Source organism: Benincasa hispida, chromosome 7 (assembly GCF_027475165.1).
Source record: "Benincasa hispida cultivar pf3 chromosome 7, pf3_genome.v1.1, whole genome shotgun sequence".
In the NCBI taxonomy this organism is placed as follows: domain Eukaryota; kingdom Viridiplantae; phylum Streptophyta; class Magnoliopsida; order Cucurbitales; family Cucurbitaceae; genus Benincasa; species Benincasa hispida.
This window is the reverse complement of record NC_143484.1, coordinates 42,156,789-42,177,106: the sequence shown is the minus strand read 5'-3', so window position 1 is coordinate 42,177,106 and position 20,318 is coordinate 42,156,789. Positions and strand designations below refer to the sequence as shown.

Below are 20,318 nucleotides of genomic sequence, written 5' to 3'. Positions count from 1 at the left end.
GATGTCCACTTCTACTATCCTTATCCTTCCTCACTTAAACTGTGTCCTCGTTGAACTTTGCAATCCGTTGCACCCCACTTAAACTGTCATCATTTCTTTTGCCATTTTTTAAGATTTTTTTGTACCTGTTTTAGGCGCTTCTATTCTTTTTTTTTTTAAAAAAATAGTAAAATAGATTTAAGAACAGATAACTAATTAAAATATTATATAAAAATCAAAATTTCAAATACTCAATTGTAAGGACCTATCCCGAAGGATAGGCCCTCCAAAAATAAGCATATGCCGCTTAAAGCAATGAACACACGGTATTCTTTAGTAAAAGGCGAAAGAATAGTTCGCACTGCGCTCACTGCACGGCTTTGGGAATTGCGAGGAATGCGTGGGTGGCTTTATATAGTAGCTGAACCGGTTGTTTAGCGCAACTTCGTCCGATGTGGGAATTTTATCTTCTAAAATCTTTACTGTTTTTCTCTAATGTCTATCAATCAAAAGCCCAAATGGGATGTGAAATAACCCTCTTCTTTGAATTTATTTCATAATAATATAAATTTGGAAGTGAAAGTGGTGTTATTAAACTTAATTTTCAAAAATCAAAAATCAAAAGTCAAATTATTACCAAATAAGTTAATAATAAATGTAGTTTTCAAGTTTTTATGAATAGATACATTTAATCCCTATTTTTAAAATGTAATTTATTTATCTTTAAATTCTTAAGAATAAATTTAAAAAGTCTAAATTAATTTGGTATGTTTTGAACAATTATAAGATATTTAAAATTAGAAAAAAAATTTAGAGCAAGGAGATCATTGTTAAATTATTTTTCTAATTTAAAATGTCTTACAATTTTTTTTAAATAGTTATAAGAAATATTTGAGGTACCTTTTAAATTTATTTTTAAGAACATATATTAGAACTAAAAAACGGTATATTTTAAAAATTTAGGGATCAAATACATCTATTCTTAAAAATTGGGACTAAAAGGTTATATTTTAAAAACCTAGGAACTAATCCCTTATTCTTAAAAGATGGAACTAAAAATATAACTTTTCCTATAAATTTTTTGAGTATTTGATTTTGGAAGAATAATAATTTCCATTTTTATTTATGTGAAAGTTTACAAGATGTGTAGATATTAGAAATTTATCATCAACATTTGGCAAGAAAAATATCATGAGTGTTTAATTCGAGCAATAATTAGATGTATTCTTTGTGCATCCTATTTTAATTGCACACAAATAAATATTTTAAAAAAGAAATCTGAAAAGTTTATCGTGTGACAAACTATGGTTTAACAATTAGGTAGGACGTATAAAGATAGGTGTAGTCTACAATACACCTAAGTTTTTTTTTTTTTTTTTTTTTGTTTAGCTATTAATAGTCAAACCTTAGTAATCAAAATAAGACTATTGGAAGGGTGAATAAGAAGAAAATTTGATGAGTTTTGAATATCAATATTTTCGAGAAGCTAGGTACCTTTAAATGAATAGTATTACCACAAGGCCCTATAATTATGTCAACAAGGGCCAAAAAGTGATTTACCGTTTAAACATCTTTAAGATTTTGTAAATGATATATGTAAAGAGTTGTCAAGACATCCAAATTAATAGTGGACTGTTTTAAAGGAATTCTTTTTGGAATGGTTTGATAGAATGTTGTCATTATTTTAGCATTCTTGAGAACATCATGTAAAAGCATATCCTTTGGATTTCTATCCATTCAAGATCAAACTAAAGGAACTCAATAGTTTACTTCTAGTAAGCATTTCAAATCAAGTGTTTGTATTTGGGATGTCTTCTTTGTAGATCTCACGACTTATTAACATCAATTTCATGACTCATCATCTATAATATCTGAACATTATCTTGAAACTCCTAAAAGATTGCCACTAACGCTTTTGAGATTAATGCTATGATACTACATAAATATCCAAATGGATCATCATACTTACTCAAAGATAATTATTTAATGAAAAAAGTCAATTGGGGGGAAGCTAATTACTTTGATAATGCTTATTTATTTAATCTGACGATCCTAGTGGCTCTCACAAATGATGCCTCTTAGGGATGTGTGTCCTCATTATTATTGAATCTGTTTTGTGTGGGGGTGATTTGCTCATGAATGAGGAAGAAGAAAAATTGGCACCAAATAAATTGATGGTGTTGGAAGTGCACCTGTTGGCTCGTTTTCATGATGATTGAAGTTTCGTCAAATCAAGAGGATGTAAAATAATGTCGATATCATTACCAATTTAACGGTACGTGAGGCAGTTTCAAGAATTTGGGAGAGTGATTTTTTGTTCGTTTCATTACTTTATTAATTAAATGAAATCAATAAATAAACTAAAGATTTAGATTAAGAAAAACTTTAAAACATTCCTCCATACACTTTCTACCCCATGAGTCTTCATCTTTCCCTATTTCAAAAGTAAGAATAAGAAAGGTTAATTTGAGTTAGGGGTGGTCATTCAAATCGCGAAAATCGAACCGTTTCTAAAACCCAAATCGAACTGAACCGAAAACTCAGTGAAACCGAAAAATGCGGTTCGATCCGATTTGAAGAAATTTTGAAACTGAATTAATTCGGTTTAGTTCGGTTTCACTTTCGAAAACCGAATTTGAAACCGAACCGAATCATTTTTAACTAATATATATATATTTATTTATTTATATATTTAAAAAAAGAGTAAAACCAAATTTAAAACCGAACCGTTTTTAATTTAAAGAACAAAACCGAATTTAAAATAAAACCGAACCGAATCAAACCGTTTTTAATTAAAAAAGAATATAACATGAATTTTTTAAAAATGCCAAAATCGAATTTGAAATCGAACCGAACCGTAAATTTAATTTTACATTTTAAAAAATTCGATTCGATTCGGTTTGACTACCAAACCGAACCGTTTCTACCCCTATTTTGAGTGCCGCCATTGCCATTGTTGAGAGGCAATACTCGCCGAGTCCCATAAACTGGGCCCAGGAATTGGTTGGCCCAAATTGTGAGGATTTTGATTTGGCAACAAAGCCCAACAACTCAAGAAAGATCAACCCTAAGACAGATTGGCCTGGTTCATATTTATCTGTTTTCATATTTTTCGATGCATTTGTCATATTCTTATCACCTTTTATTTCATATTTTATTATTATATCCTTGTTAAGTACATTCGTTCTTCTTTTTTCATTTATTTATACATATGAAATAAACATCATTTTTGTGATTCTGGATTGTAAAGAATATTATTTTCGGTAATTAACTAATACTCATTTACCCATACAAATCTATGAGATTTAATTCATCTATATTGACACATACAACATAATTGAAATGTGACGTTATGAGGTTTTAATCATCATTTTTCGTGATTACTAATTCCAACAAAATTTTTATATCTTAGTAATGATAAATATATTGAGTTTAAATTGATGTTAATACTTTATCAAATGTAAATTCTTAGTAATTATCTTCATCTAATGTCATTTAAATTAATTATCTATCAAACAAAGCCCTCCAATTACATCAACAATGAGAACACAAATACAGAACAAGATATTCACATATACAGAAGATCACTTGTTCTCGTTGTTGATGTATCAAATGTAAATTCTTAGTTTAAATTGACATTTTTCTTTAAAAAGAAAAAGAAGCTTAAACTAATGTAATATACCAACACTAAATCGATATTAATTCTTCATCAAATGTAAATACATAGTTTAAAGGCGTTGTTGACTGAGAAATTTTCAACCAATCACAAATTGTCACGTTGACATACATCCATAATTGAAAATGAAGACATCTCAATGATGTCAAGTGTTTTCATCGTAACTGTTAGATAGAGTAAAATAATTTGGTCTAATTTGATATTAATCTTTGGACTAAACTCCAACTGAAAAAAAACAACTTAATTTGCTTCCTCAAATCAAGCGTATGCATAAACACATCGAAAATAAGTTGCAAAACCCTCGAGAAAAAGTGACAAAATCCTCAAGACAAATCAACATCTAACCTTCGAGACAAATCAACTTCGAGAACAAGCTGCAAAATCGAAATAAGTTTGCGTTTGAGAACAAACTGTAAATCTCTTGAGATAAAAACATTAAAACAAGTTGCAATACTTTCGAAATAAATCAATGTTCGAAAACAAGTTGGAAAGCCATCCCGATACATCAACAACGAGAACAAGTTACAAAGCACTCAAAAACAATTCTACGTTATTTTGGGAAAAAACAACCGCATGAAATAAAATTAAAAATTACACATACCAAATTTATTTTCAAAGAATTAAATCGAGAAAAAAGACATTTTTTTAAAAAGTCATATTTATTTGAAAAATCACTTTAAAATGCAGCCTATTTTCAAAATTAGATACTCAAATAATTAAAATAAATTCACATGTATTTTTATTGACATTTTTCTAAAAGTTTACTTCAATTGATGTAACATACTGAATCTAAATTGATATTAATACCTTTCGAATGTAAAATCATTGTTTTAAGTCTACATTTTTCTACCAAAAAGTGATGTAACAATTTGGTTTAATTCCAAATGAATTAAATATATTGATTCTTTAATTACAAAGATAAAATTTTCATAAAATTGAAAATTTAATTTTTTTTTAACAAAATTCTTACAAATAAATTGAACTTGGACCAATCCCGAAGGAAGGGCTCCTCCAAAAATAGGCGTATGCCACTACAAAATTTTGAGGATTGTAAAGTTGTGAAAAGTTGAAATAATTTTAAAGAAAATGAAGTATAAAAAGAGAAGGAAATGAGAGTAAAACATAAATTTTGATTTAGGTCATTGGATTGTTCAAAAAGTTAAATTGAACCATGGAGATTTAAAATCAATTAGCATTAGACACAAACAAAAAATAATATATATATATATATATTTATATATCTTTTAAAATCATTTATTTTAAAAGTCAACAAAATGCAAGAGCTCATAATTTGTCAAAAACTAGACGTTAAATACAAACATAAAATAATATTAAATTCATTTTTTTTTTAATTTTTTAAAAAAACAATTTAAAAATAAAAAAATCTCACCATTTGTCATTCCTCTATTGCTCCAAGTGGCTTTTTCTAATTGGTCCAATTTGATGATTTGGAAGCCACCTCACCATCTCAGAGATTTTTACGTTATGCTTCTTTTTGCTATATCCTCTTCGTCCGAACTCCGATTTAGATGATTCAAAAGGCATCAGAATCATTGTTTGAGCTCTACATTATAAACTATTCAAAATATTGGAATTAGTAGTAAACAAAATCAAGTTTGTTATTATCAAAACATTAATTAATTAATTACAATTAATTAATTACAATTAATTAATTTGAGATTAAGGGCAAAAAAAACAACAATCTTCTCTTTTTTTATGATGACAAACCATAAAAGAAAAATAACTTAAATACACATAATCATAGCAACACATGTGATTAATAAGTAATTTTAATATCAAATATACATATCACCACAAAGATCATGCTTAAAATTCATTCAAAAGAATTAACTTTTCCCCTTTAATTAATTCTCCCTCTAAACAACACATTCAAAAGACAAATTATGCAACACATTCATAAAACATTTTTCTTATACTTCTCCCTTTTTGGAATCATCAAAAAGAATAATAAGCATATAAATGCTCCTTAAAGATATGAATGCTTCTCCCGCTAAAGATATGAACACATACAAGGATTTCAATTCTCCCCATATCAATATGCATTCTATAATAATATCAAGATATAAAATCAAGATGCGTCATAACGAATAATACCAAGCTCAAACATATTTTTGCAAAAACTTTCTTCATTCAAAGATTTAGTAAAAATATCCGTTAATGGATTATTAGAGCTCACAAATTCAAGAGTAATATTACCATTTTGCACGTGCTCTCTAATAAAATGACGTATAATATAAATATGCTTAGTCCTAGAATGATGTATAGGATCTTTAGTCAAATTAATAGCACTAGTATTATCACAAAATATGGGGACATTATCAAACTATCCAAAATCACAAGGAGTTTGTTTCATCCAAAGAATTTATGCACAACAACTAGCAACCTCAATATATTCTGCTTTGGTAGTGGATAAAGTAACCGGGTTTTTTTTTTTAGTAAACCAAGATACTAAGGAACTACCAAGAAATTGGCAAGTCCCACTAATACTCTTATGCTCAAGTAAACTACCGGCAAAATCCGTTTCGTAATATCCTTCCAAATTAAATTCAACATTTCTAGGATCCCACAAGTCTACATCAGTAGTTCCAAACAAATATTTAAATATTCTTTTAACGACATACACGCGATTCCTTAGGAAAAGATTGAAATCTAGCATATAGACATACACTAAACATGATATCGAGTCTACCAGCGGTCAAATAAAGTAAAGATCAAATCATACTTCGATAAGTCTTTATGTCCACACATTTACCTTTTTTTATCTTTGTCGAGCTTGGTGGCAGTGCTCATAGGAGTTTTTGCAATTTTACCTTAATTGAATTTGAACCTCTTGAGCAAATCCCTTGTGTACTTTTCTTGACTTATGAAGATGTCATCCTTGAGTTGTTTGATCTGAAGCCCAAGGAAGAAACTAAGTTCTCCCTCCATACTCATCTCAAACTCATTATGCATACACTCAGAGAATTCTTCATACAAAGATGGATTAGTAGAACTAAATACAATATCATCCACATATATTTGCACTGTAAGCATATCATTATCCCTAACCATAATAAAGAGAGTGGTATCAATTTTTTCTATTTTAAAACCATTTTCAAGTAAAAAGTTGCTAAGCTTATCATACCAAGCTCTTGGGGCTTGTTTTAAGTCATAAAGAGCATTTTTCAACTTAAAAACATGATTAGGCAAATCAAAACTTTCAAACCCCCGGAGGTTATTCTACATAAACTTCTTCCTCAATATAACCATTTAAACAAACACTTTTTACATCCATTTGATATAAAATGAAATTCTTATAAGAGCTAAAAGCAAGCAACATTCTAATAGCTTCTAATCTAGCAACCAGTGCAAAAGTTTCTTCATAATCTATACCTTCTTTTTTACAATAACTTTGAGCTACAAGTCTAACTTTATTCCTAATGATATTTCCATTTTCATCCATTTTATTTTTAAAAACACATTTAGTTCCAGTTATAGATGCATTAGAAGGCCTAGAGACTAATTCCCAAACTTTGTTCCTTTCAAATTAATTTAATTATTCTTGCATAGTTAAAATCCAAAACTCATCATATTCGACATCTTTAAAACTGTTAGGTTCAACTTGAGAAACAAAAGCAAGATTACTACATAAATTAAGAGAATAACGAGATTTCATACCTTGTTCGGGATCACCAAGAATCAAATCCTTGGGATGGGATGGAGCATATCTCCACTCTTTAGGCATGGACGAACAATCGTCTTCCTTTTTTTTTCATTGATGCTTACTTCTTCATACTTGAAACAATTTCTTTACCTTTGTCATTGACAAGTACTCCAAAACCTTTTTCTAAATCATCACTATAAATAGACTCATTGGAAACATTATTACAAGATTCATCAAATACAACATCCATAGATTCTGCAATAACTAATGTTCTCTTATTGAAAACTCTATAAGCTTTACTAGCAGAGGAATATCCTAGGAAAATACCAACATCCGTCTTAGAATCAATTTTCTAAGGATTTATTTGTTATTCAAAATAAAACATTTGCAATAAAAAAAACTTTGAAATATCCAGTATTTGGATTTTTTTCCATGCCAAAGCTCATAAGGAGTTTTATCTAAAGATGGTCTATTAAAACTCTATTTAAAACATAGGAAGGGGTATTAACGACTTCCACCAAAAACTATTTAGGTAAACCATACTCATTCAACATTGACCTAACAAATTCTTACAAAGTACAATTTTCCTTTCAACCACACCGTTTTGTCGAGGAGTCCTTGGAGAGGAAAAATTATGAGAAAAACCATTTTCTTCCCAAAAAACTTTAAAAGCATCATCATCAAATTCTCCTCCATGATCACTCATAATTTTAGAAATAAAAAATCCTTTTATCATTTTGAACTCTTTTAGCAAAACTAATAAGTTTTTCAAAGCATAATCCTTATGTTTTATCATCAAAACCCAAGTAAATCGAGAAAAACCATCAACTATCACGAAAGCATTATAATTCCCTCCATAGCTAGCAATTCTAGAAGGGTCAAATAAGTCCATGTGTAATAGTTGTAGGGGTCTAGTAGTAATGATCGCATTTTTAGATTTGAAAGAAGACTTAGTTTGCTTACCCATTTGACAAGCATCACAAACTTTATCCTTTTCAATTTTAAATTTGGAAAACCTCTAACAAAAAAAAAAAATTGAAAGTAAGTGCATGCTAGCGTGTCCTAGTCTTCTATGCCATAACCAAGAATCATCATGCAACAGAGAAAGACATTTATCAATAATATGACAATCATTCAAATCAAGGGTGTACACATTTCCATCCCTATTTCCAACAAGCAAGACTTTTCTATCACTAGTATTTTCTATTATGCAATTCTTTTTATCAAATAAAACTCTAAATCCTTTATCAAACAATTGACTAATACTGAGCAAATCATGTTTTAAACCATCAACTAAAAACACATTTTCAATTAAAATAGAACATTCATTACCTATATTACCCTTGCCAATAATTTTACCTTTCTTGTTGTCACCAAAGGTTATCATGCCTCCATCCTTTTTGAAAAATAAATAAACTTGGATTTGTCTCCCTTCATATGCCTTGAGCAACCACTATCCAAGTACCATCTATTTTTCTTGGAGGCTTTCAAACAAACCTACAAACAAAAAGTTTAAGTTTGATTCTTAGGTACCCATACTTGTTTTGAGTCCAAGAATGTTAGCATTTAAAAATTTAGGGATCCACTTCATTTTTGCATTGACATTAAAAACATTGGATCTAGCCAAATAACAAGAATAAGCTTTATGTCCATACTTGCCACAAGAAAAACAAACAACATTATGCAAGGATTTATCTCTAACAACAAATTTATACACTTTACTCTTCTTGGTGAAATTCTTTCTTGGAGCATTGTAAGAATTTGTTCTTTGAGAAAAATTTCTTCTTGAAGAGGTAGAGTGAGCATACTTCAATTTAAAGCACTTAGGTCTAATATGACCTTCAACACCACAATTATGACATATAGACACAAAAGTAGATTTAGCATTATTAGACACAACATTAGGCATATCAAGCACAATAGAAGATTCTTCAACAAATATAGTTTTAGAACTTGAAGGAGTAGAACATACATCAATATAGCCTAAACCTCTCTTATTACCAAAAGGTTTGCCTACTTCAATTATTTTGTCCAATATTTGAGGACCTATTGTCAACTTTTTAATAAACTCTTTAGTTTCATCAAGATCTTGTAATGCATTTAATTCATTTTCTTTAAGCAATTTAATGAACTTATCTTACAACTATCATGCTCAAGAAATCTAACTTTAGCAAGCAAAGTATTTTTCTCATCACAATCACAAAAATACTTATCATAAGAGACATTTGATTCTTCAATTTGCACAACATGCTCATTTTCTTTAAAGCAAGCAATTTTATCAAGTAAAAACTTATTTTTAGTAGTCAATATGTTGTATTTCTTCTTAAGAACAACATATTTTAAAGTAAGTTTTTCTAAGTCATTTTGCATACGTTCAAAAGCTTCAAATAATTCATTATAAGAAGGGGGTTCTAGAGTTACCTCATCATTAAATTCATCATTGTTGTCACTATGGGCCATGAGACCAAGGTGTGCCACTTCTTTACCATCACTTCCACTTTCACTTTCATTACTATCATCCCAAGTAGCCTTCGTTGCTTTCTTCTTAGATTTATTAGATGATTTGAGGAGTGGACAATCTGTCCTTCTATGACCGGTTTTATGCATTCATAACAAATTACCTCATCCTTTTTGCCCTTCTCACCTTTTGTCTCGCTTTGGATTGATAGGTGTTTCTTGAATTGCTTCTTCCCCTTAATGAAATTTTTGTACTTACATGAGAAATAGGCAATGTCATCTTCATCAAGGGCATCCTCATCTTCAGAGTCAACTTCTAAGGAGATGGTCTTTAATGCAATGCTCTTCTTCTTTTTGACCTTATCCTCCAAGTGCTCCTTCATAGTGATCTCATGAGTCATGAGTGAACCAATGAGTTCCTCCAGTGGAATTTTGGTGAGATCCTTTACTTCTTGGATTTTCGTCACCTTTTGCTTCCCAATTCTTAGGTAGAGACCTGAGAATTTTCTTAACATTTTCAGATGTTGTATAGACTATACCAAGTCCCTTCAAAGCATTGATAATGATAGTAAATCTTGTAAGCATACCGGTTATAGACTCATTAGCATCCATCTTAAATAACTCATAATAATGAACAAGCATGTTAATTTTGGACTCTTTAACTTGATTTGTTCCTTCATGAGTAATTTCAAGAGTATTCCAAATTTTTTGAGCAAAAGAATACATAGATATTCTATTAAATTCATCTTTTCTCAAAGCACAATACAAACAATTAATATCTTAGCATTAAAAGAACACTTTTTCATTTCATTTTCATCATACGTACTCTTCTTCTAATTTAGGCTTATCAACATTATCAACCTTTTTCATGAGGACATATGGACCTTTAGCAACAATTAACGACAATTTATAGTCAATGAATTACAAATAAATTTTCATTCTAACTTCCCGATATGCATAATTTGAATCATCAAAGTAAGGAAGTCTAAAGGTGGATTGGCCTTCTACAGTTCCATTTGCAACTAGGTTTGCCATAATGCTATAACAATAAAGTTTATCAAGAAAATTAAATTTCAAGATGAGCAACCCCACTTTGATACCAATTGTTAGACCAATATGCCAACCCTAGAGGGAGGTGAATAGGGTTTAAATAAACTTTTTCTTAAATATGCTCAATTTGATCTAATTAAATATTTTAAAAGTAAATTAATAAAAACTCTAATGTATGCTAAATAACAAGATTCATAAAAAAAATTATGTAACAATATACTCATTCAATCTCAACCAACAAAATCATGCAATTAAATTAAATGCAAAATAATCAGTAAAGAGTTAGAGAAGAAGACACTGTAATTTTTATAATGGTTCGGTCAAACTTGACCTACATCAACTTTCGCAAGCGCCTCTTAGAATTTCGATTAAAAAATCTCATTTGACTCTTTCCACGGATGAGAGTCAAATCGCTACCTTGCTCCTTTTACGGGTTTAAGAGAAAACCTGATCCTTTTCACGGGTTAGGATCCAACCATTAATGTTTTTTATGCTTTAAATCACACAATAAAACTCTCTAGAAAGAGTGGGTAAACAAGTTTGAGTTCACACACTTTAATCCTCACAATACAATAGAAATTTCTCTAAAAAATAAGATGAAAAGAAAGAAAATTGGAGGCTTGTAAGAGAGTAACAACAGTGTATTTTTGTTAATTTTGAGGATTGTAAAGTTGTGAAAAGGTTGAAATAATTTTGGAGAAGATGAAGTATAAAAAGAGAGAAAAGTGGAGTAAAAAGTGGATTTTAATTTGAACCATTGGATTGTTCAAAATGTTAAATTGAATGGTGGAGATTTAATCTCAACTGCCATTAGACATAAACAAAAAATAATATAATATAATATAATATAATATAATATATATATATATATTAAAATTATTTCTTTTAAAAGCCAATAAAAAAACAAGAGCCCACCATTTGTAAAAAAACTAGCCATTAGACACAAACATAAAATAATATTAAATTCATTTTGTTAAACAATCCAAAAATAAAAAAACCCACCATGTGTGCCTCCTCCATTACTCCAAATGGCTTTTTCTAATTGGTATAATTTGATGATTTGGCTGCCACATCACCATCTCGGGTTTTTTTTTGTTATGCTTCTTTTTGCTATATCTTCTTCGTTGGAACTCCGATTTGAGATTTCAAAAGGCATCAGAATTGTTGTTCCGAGCTCTACACTTTGGACTATTTAAAATATTGAAATTATTAGTAAACAAAATCAGGTTTATAATCATCAACATATTAATTAATTAATAATTAATTAACTACAATTAATTAATTTGATATTAAGGACCAAAAGCCAACAAAAAAATGATACTAACAAGCATATTCAAGAAAATTGTTGGTTTGTGGTAAGAATGGTCATACTACTACAATGTGTAGACACAAGAAGGAACAAAGTTCCAACTATCAAGTCAACGTCGCGGAAATGACGATTTGGTTGCCGTTATTTCTGAGGTAAATATGGCTTTAAACACCAAAGGTTGGTGGATTGATACTGGTGCTACTAGGCACACTTGTAAGGACAAGTTATTTGTTCATTATATATGAGAAGCTAGATGGCAGCGATAAGCTATATATGGGAAATGCTTCAAACGCCTCTGTGGAAGGCAAAAGGAAGATCCTACTGAAATGGACTTGTAGAAAGATACTTACCCTCAATGATATGTGGCATGTGCCAGAGATTCGAAAGAATCTAGTGTCAAGAACTCCACTTAATAAAAATGGATTCAAGCTTGTATTTGTGTCAGATAAATTTATTTTGACAAGGGGGTATGTATGTGAAAAAAGACTATCTGAGTGATGGCATGTTCAAATTGAATGTACTGGCAAAAATGTCAAAGAATAATAATAGTATCAACTCTTCTACTTATATTATTGAGTTGTGTGATGTACGACATTCTAGATTGGGACATGTTAATTATCGTTCTTTAAATAGAATGGTAAGCTTAGGACTATTGCTAAATTTTAACATTGATAATAGACACAAATGTGAAGTTTGTGTTGAATTAAAGTTGACTGGAAAGTCATTTTCATTTATGGAAAGAAGTAATGAGTTAAATCCACATTGATGTATGTGACATGAAAAATACTTCTATACGAGGTGGTAAGAGATACTGTAACATACATTGATGATTGTAGTAAATATTACTATGTATATTTATTACATAGTAAAGATGAAATCTTTAATATTTTTAAAATATATAAGGCAGAAATTGAAAATCAACTTAAGGAGAAAGTAAAGTGTTTAAATCAGATATAGGTGATGAATATAGATTATCATCACTTTGTGAATTCTGTAAAGTTAATGGTATAATCCATCAAACTACAACACCTTATACACCACAACAAAATGGTGTTGCTGAAAGAAAGAACCGAACTTTAAAGGACATGGTTAATTGCATGTTAAATAATTAAGGTTTACCTCATAATTTGTGGGGGGAAGCTTTGCTAGCAGCAAATTTTATACTAAATAGAATCCACATAAGAAGACTAATAAGTCGCCTTATGAAATGTGGATGGAAAGTTACCCTCATATAAAATGTTGAAAGCGTGGGGGTGTTTGGTAAAGGTACAAGTTCCTTTACCAAAAAGAATCAAGTTTGGACTTAAGACAATTGATTGTATCTTTATAGGCTATGCAACACATAGTGTCGCTCATAAATTTGTGGTGATTAAATCAGAAATATTTGATATCAATAATAATACCATAATAGAATCTATTAAAGTTGAATTCTTTAAGAATATTTTTCTTTTAAAGGAGGAAGGATACAAAATTTTTTGTGCCAAAAGAATTAATGAGGCTAGCTCTTCGAAAGGTTAAGACGATTAGAATACTAGGCTTAAACCTAGAAGAAGCAAAAGAGCTAAGAAAACTACTTCTTTTGGATCTGATTTCATAACTTGTATGATAAAAGTTAAGCCTCGAACTTTTCAAGAAGCAGTATCATCTCTTGATGCACCTTATTGGAAAGAAGTTATCAATAGTGAGCTAGAATCAATTTTAAAGAACAATACATGGGTATTGGTTGATCTACCTCCTAGAAGTAAACCAATTGGGAGTAAATGCATTTTTAAGAGAAACCTAAAGGTTGACGGGACTAATGATAAATACAAAACCCGATTGGTAGCTAAAGACTTTCACCAAAAAGAAGGGCTAGATTTCTTCGATATCTATTCTCTAGTGACGAGAATTACATCTGTAAGGGAATAAATGTTATTAAATATTGAATGAATTTTATTTTTATTTAATTTTTTAAGAATTTCATGGCCCTCTTAGCAACTTGGACTAAACTATGACGTCATATGATAGTTCGTGCACACTTATCTTGACTACAATAACTACTGGACAACGATCCATATCAAAAATGGCATTTGTATATCCCTGTGAGTGGATTTATACCTTCTTCAGATATTTTTATTATTTTTACTTGATAAAATTGTCAATATTAGTTTTATTTAATATATTATTTTCTTAATAAGTTTTTATTGGTTTTTTACCTTTAAATAATTTTATATTGCTTCAAACTATGATATATAAGTTCAAAAAAAAAATTGAAAAATATATTTAAAAGGCTACATTTTTTAATAAATAAAATTAATGTATGATATTTTGGTTGGATCAATGATAAACTCATGGGCTTTCTGCTTTAATAGCCTGATTAAATAGGCTCAATTACAAGAATGTCCTAAATCTACCATTCTTTTCATGAATAGTCTATTGTCTTAGGATATCACATAAAAGTCAGGCCCGAAAGTCTATTACATCCTTGCATAATTTTGACAATTTTACACACACACATATATATATACATACACACAATATATGAAAAGCTACATATGGAAAAAGTAATAACATGCACCTTAAATATATTCTTAAAACACAATAAATAAGCAAAGTTCCAACACGAAATCCATAAAATTAGATAATCATGCCAAATAAAATCATAGTATATGATAAAACATCTAACATGTGGTATAATATACATCAAAATATATTAAATAGACATTTTTTTTAACTAAATGTATGGCTCTATCGTTTGAATATATCATATAATATATCGTATATATATGACAAATAAATCACAATATATTATAAAATTTATAAGACCAGTAGTCATATACATTTTAATATATTACATATACTTTTAATTCATATTCATAATCTTTTTGTTGAAATAATGTAATATTACAAAAATATGACGAATAAACTAGAGTACATAATAAGGGATGGTATAAAACCAATAATCATATATGTTGTAATATATTAAATATACTTTTAACTTCTGGCCCAAAAGAAAAAAAAAATTGAATTCAGAGTGGGATGCAAGGAAAAAAAACGTAATTACCATATTGCATTCCTTAATTTTAGGAATATATACCATACTAGTTAATAATTAAAATAACATATCACCCGATTGTTATGATGATAGATAGTGTAATTTGTTAGAGTATATTAACGTACAACAGAGGAAAAACATAATCAATAAACACTCTAATTATACTTAATTTGAGTTTAAAACATACTTCAAAGTAACAATTACAGAAGAGGGTTTGCTGAAAACAATACTTTTGAAGAATTCAATTCAATACCAGCTGAGTTTCATGTTGTAGAAAATAACAAGGTATTTAGGTGGGTTTTATTGAGTTTTTGGTGAAATTAAAGGCTCAATGACATTCTAGTAATTATGGACAAATGGTATTTTTGTAATTATTCATATCTTCTCCAAGTTAGTTGAAAATCGAGTGACCCTTTGAAGAGAAAAAGTCGCAGCCATCTGGAAAGAGCGTGAGCGTGAAGCAGCCGGTTTCTTTACAGAAACTACAGACGCACGAAGACAAGAAGAGGCCGTCGTTGGGTTTGGTGTGTTTGCTGACCAGTGGGCGGCAAAGATCTCGTCCTCATCTGGCAAGTTTGACAGCGAGTCGGCGTTCAAGCGTGGGTGTCTGCGTAGGAGTGCGGTCTGGTCTGAGCAGGCGTTTCGTTCGACAGGTTAACAGCGAGAGAGAGATGCACGGGTCTGTGCGTGGTTCGCCAGTCAGAGGCAGTAGTGCACGATTTTTGGGTTGTTTGTTTTGCAGCGGGTTATTCTCGATTTCAGAGACGACGTCTTGTGCAGATCTCTCGGTATCAGTAGATATTAAAATTAAAGATTGACGATTATTGTTGATTATCTGTAATTTGTAAATTCCTTATTGCTCATTATAAAATTAATTCAAGCTATTTTCAAAATGGATGTAGACCAAACTGGTCGAATCACTATATATCTTGGTGTTCGTTCTTTACTGCTTTTGATTTATTCTGCTGATTGTTTGCGTTCTACATCTAGGTTAGGTTTAAAAACTCTCACAAGTGGTATCAGGATCCAAGGAGGATGTGTGGCAGTGTGCTGGCATATTCTTTGTTCAGAATATTTTTGTTGGGATTAATTTGACAGATGGCTTCGATGTCTACACGATTCGAAGTTGTTAAATTTGATGGGAAATGTGATTTCGGGTTATGGAGAAAAAAGATTAGGCCCATTCTGGTACAACAAAAGGTAGCCAATTAGACGAAAATGACCTTCCACAAACAATTACAGAAGTTGAAAAAGGGGATATGGATGAGATGGCCTATTCGATGACAATTCTGTATCTGTTAAATGGAGTGCTTAGGCTAGTAAATGAGGCCACTACTACACCAAAGTTATGGAAGAAATTAGAAAGTCTTTATTTGACTAAGTCCTTGCCAAATAAATTATATCTAAAAGAGAAATTCTTTGGATATAAGATAGACTCTAGTAAAGGCTTAGAAGAGAACCTAGATGAATTCCAGAAGATTATAGTTGATCTCAATAACATTAGTGAGAAGATGTCGGATGAAAATCAAGCAGTTATTCTTCTGAATTCTTTGCCTGAATCGTACCGAGAAGTTAAGGCAGCTATTAAATATGGACGGGATTCATTGTCCATGGATATAGTGTTGGATGCCTTGAGAATGAGAAACCTCGAGATTAAAAAGGAACGCAAGGACGGAGAGTTACTCATGGCCAGAGGCAGAAGTGAGAAAAAGAATGGAAAAGGAAAAGAGTCGAGATCCAGGTCAAAATCAAAAGGGAAAACCAAAAAGTGTTTCCTATGTCATAAAGAATGACACTTTAGGAAAAATTGCCCTTTGAATAGGAGCAAGGAAGCATCAAGTAACAAGCATGCAGGGGATTCTAGTGTAGAAAATGTTATTAATGGGTATGATTTAGTAAAGGTCTTGATGGTGTCCAGCAGGGACATTCAGAATGCTTGGATTGTGGATTCAGGGTGCATATTTCACATGGCTCCTAATCAGGATTTCTTGATTGACTTTCAGGAAAATGATGGGGGATTAGTTTTGCTTGGTGATAATGGTTCTTGTGATGTAAAAGAAATTGGGTCAGTTCGAATTGCAACACATGATGGAATGATCAGAATTCTTACAAATGTAAGGTATGTTCCAAAACTCAAACAAAATCTAATTTCTCTGGGTGAATTAGATAGAGCAGGTTATTCCTATAAATCTGAGAATGGAGTTCTGAAGGTTATCAAGGGTTCTTTGGTTAAGCTGGAGGGGACCTTGAGGAATGACCTTTATATGTTGGAGAGTACTGTAGTTTCAGGTAGTGCTGCTGTTGCATCTGAGAAAGAAACAGATAAGTCTATGTTATAGTATAACAGACTAGCTCATGTGAGTGAATGAGGTTTTCAAGCTCTTTCACAACAAGGTTCGCTTGGAGGAGTTAAAAACATTGAACTCCCATTTTGTGAACATTGCATAATGGGAAAGTCTACCAGAGTGAAGTTTGGGAAAGGGAAGCATTCTACCAAAGAAATTTTGGACTATGTTCATTTAGATCTGTGGGGTCCTACAAAGGTACCTTCTATGGGAGGTTCGAGATACTTTATGTCGATCATTGATGATTTTTCAAGGAAAGTGTGGATGTATCCACTGAAACAGAAGGATAAAGCTTTTGGAAAATTTCTTGAATGGAAAAAGCAGGTTGAGGATAGACAACGGTTTAGAATTTGTGAATCACAAATTTGATAAATTTTGCAAATATGAGGAAATTATGGAGTGTACAAGATATCTCTTGACAAATGCTTCATTACCCTTGAAGTTTTGAGGGGAAGCTGCCCAAATAGCCTGTTATCTTATTAATAGAAGGCCATCTTCTGCTTTAGGCCTAAAGATTCCTCAGGAGATATGGACAGGAAAAGCTCCAAGTTTGGATCATCTTAGAGCGTTTGGATGTTCAACTTATGCTCATGTTAAGGAAGGGAAGTTGAATAAGAGGGCACTGAAATGTATGTTTATTGGCTATCCTCAGGGTGTTAATGGATAAAAACTTTGGTGCTTGAAAGAAAGTAAAAATAAATGTATTATCCGTAGAGATATGACCTTTAATAAAATAGAGATGCCATTTCATGTCAAAGAGCAGCAAAAATAGCAGACAGTTGATCATGTTGAGGCAGAGGTTAGAATTGATTCTAAAGCACGACCATCAGTTAGTTCAGGTGAATCTAGTGATCAGTCATTCAGTTCTGATGGTAGACAGTCTCAACTGCAGAGGACTTTAATTGATGATGGAGCTTTCGATGAAGAAAGCTCAAGTAGCAGTGACCTACAGAACTATCAGCTTACATATGACAGGCCTCAGCGGGTGAGGCAGGCTCCTACGAGGTATGGTTATGCTGATTTAGGTTCTTATGCTCTTACTTGTGCAGTTGAGAGTATTGAAGCAGAGCCTCTTACTTTTGAGGAGGCAATTGTATCTGATTCGAAGGAATAATGGAAGGATGCTATGGAAGCAGAGTTGTTCTCATTGTAGAAGAATCAGACATGGTCATTGGTTCCAAAGCCTCCTAATCAGAAACTCATTCAGTCAAAGTGGATTTATAAAATCAAGCCAGGTATAGGAGGTGACAGCAAGCCTAGGTATAAGGCTAGACTGGTAGCCAAGGGTTACACTCAAAATGAGGAAGTTGACTTTCATGAGATTTTCTCTCCGGTGGTGAGGCATTCGTCCATTCAATTAATTTTATCTATTGTTGTTCATTTTGATATGTTTGTTGAACAGATGGATGTCACCACAGCTTTCCTTCATCTTGAATTGGAGAAAGTGATCTACATGGCTCAACCTAAGGGCTATGAGGTGAAAGAAAAGGAAGACATGGTTTTTCGTCTTCACAAGTCCATCTATGGACTGAAGCAATCGCTGAGACAGTGGTATATTAGGTTTGACACCTTTATTCTGAAGCAGGGGTTTCACAGGAGCTCATATGATGCCCGCGTGTACTGGAAACTATCTCAGAAAGGTACATATATTTATCTACTTCTGTATGTAGATATGATCCTGGTGTCTAAGGATTATTCTAAAATCTATGATCTCAAGAAACGATTGAGTAGTGAATTTGAGATGAAAGATTTAGGTGAATTGAAAAGGATCCTAGGCATGGATGTGAAAAGAGATAGGGAGAAAGGTTTGTTAACCATTTCGTAGGAGAGTTATGTGCATAAACTGCTTGAGAAGTATAATATGTCTAGTTGTAAGGCAGTTTCGACACCCTTAGCATCTCATTTTAGGCTTTCTTTGTCTCGGTGTCCTATTACAGAACAAGAAAGGTTAGAGATGGCTAATATTCCCTATTGTAATGTTGTTGGAAGTATTATGTATTTGATGATGTGTACTAGGCCTGACTTGGGATATGCTATGAGTATGATAAGTAAGTTTATGTCAAATCCTGGGAAGGAGCATTGGAATGCAGTTAAATGGGTGCTTCGATATTTGAAAGGTAGTGCTAGTGTATCATTGTGTTTTAGCAAGGATTGTGATAAATCAGCCTTGTTAGAAGGCTTCACAGATGCAGATTACGCTGCAGACCTTGACAAAAGAAGGTCTATCAGGTCACATTTTTCGTTTGTTTGGTAATATGGTCAATTGGAAGGTTGCTCTACAGTCAGTTGTTGCTTTGTCTACTATTGAGTTAGAGTATATTTCAATGGGTGAAACTGTGAAGGAGGCAGTGTGGTTGAAAAGGATAGCTGTTGAGTTGTTGTCGCAGGAGTTCATTCCTATCGTCCGTTGTGATGGCCAGAGTGTTATTCATCTTGCGAAGAATCCATCTCATCACGAACGGTCTAAGCATGTCGATGTAAAATTTCATTTTATCAGAGAAGTTGTGGCCCAGAAAGATGTTGAACTGGTCAAGGTTCATACAGTTGAGAATTTGTCAGATATGTTAACCAAGGTTCTTCCAGCCCATAGGTTTAAATACTTATTAGATGGGCTGGATATTAAATCTGGATGATAGGAAGATTGGAGAATCAGCTTGATACTTAAATATTCTTGTTATGAGGGAGATTTGTAGAAAATAACAAGGTATTTAAGTGGGTTTTATTGGGTTTTTGGTGAAATTAAAGGCCCAATGGCATTCTGGTAATTATGAGCAAATGACATTTTTGTAATTATTCATATCTTC

The 20,318-nt window shown here is 31.5% G+C and overlaps 1 non-coding gene across 1 annotated transcript; it reads right to left on the bottom strand.

The window, feature by feature from the left end:
• Positions 1-242: 242 nt before the first annotated feature.
• On the bottom strand, positions 243-359 carry LOC120082289 (U5 spliceosomal RNA). The gene has a single exon (XR_005483121.1). It is a non-coding gene; the product is annotated as a U5 spliceosomal RNA (small nuclear RNA).
• Between the last annotated feature and the right edge of the window lie 19,959 nt (positions 360-20,318).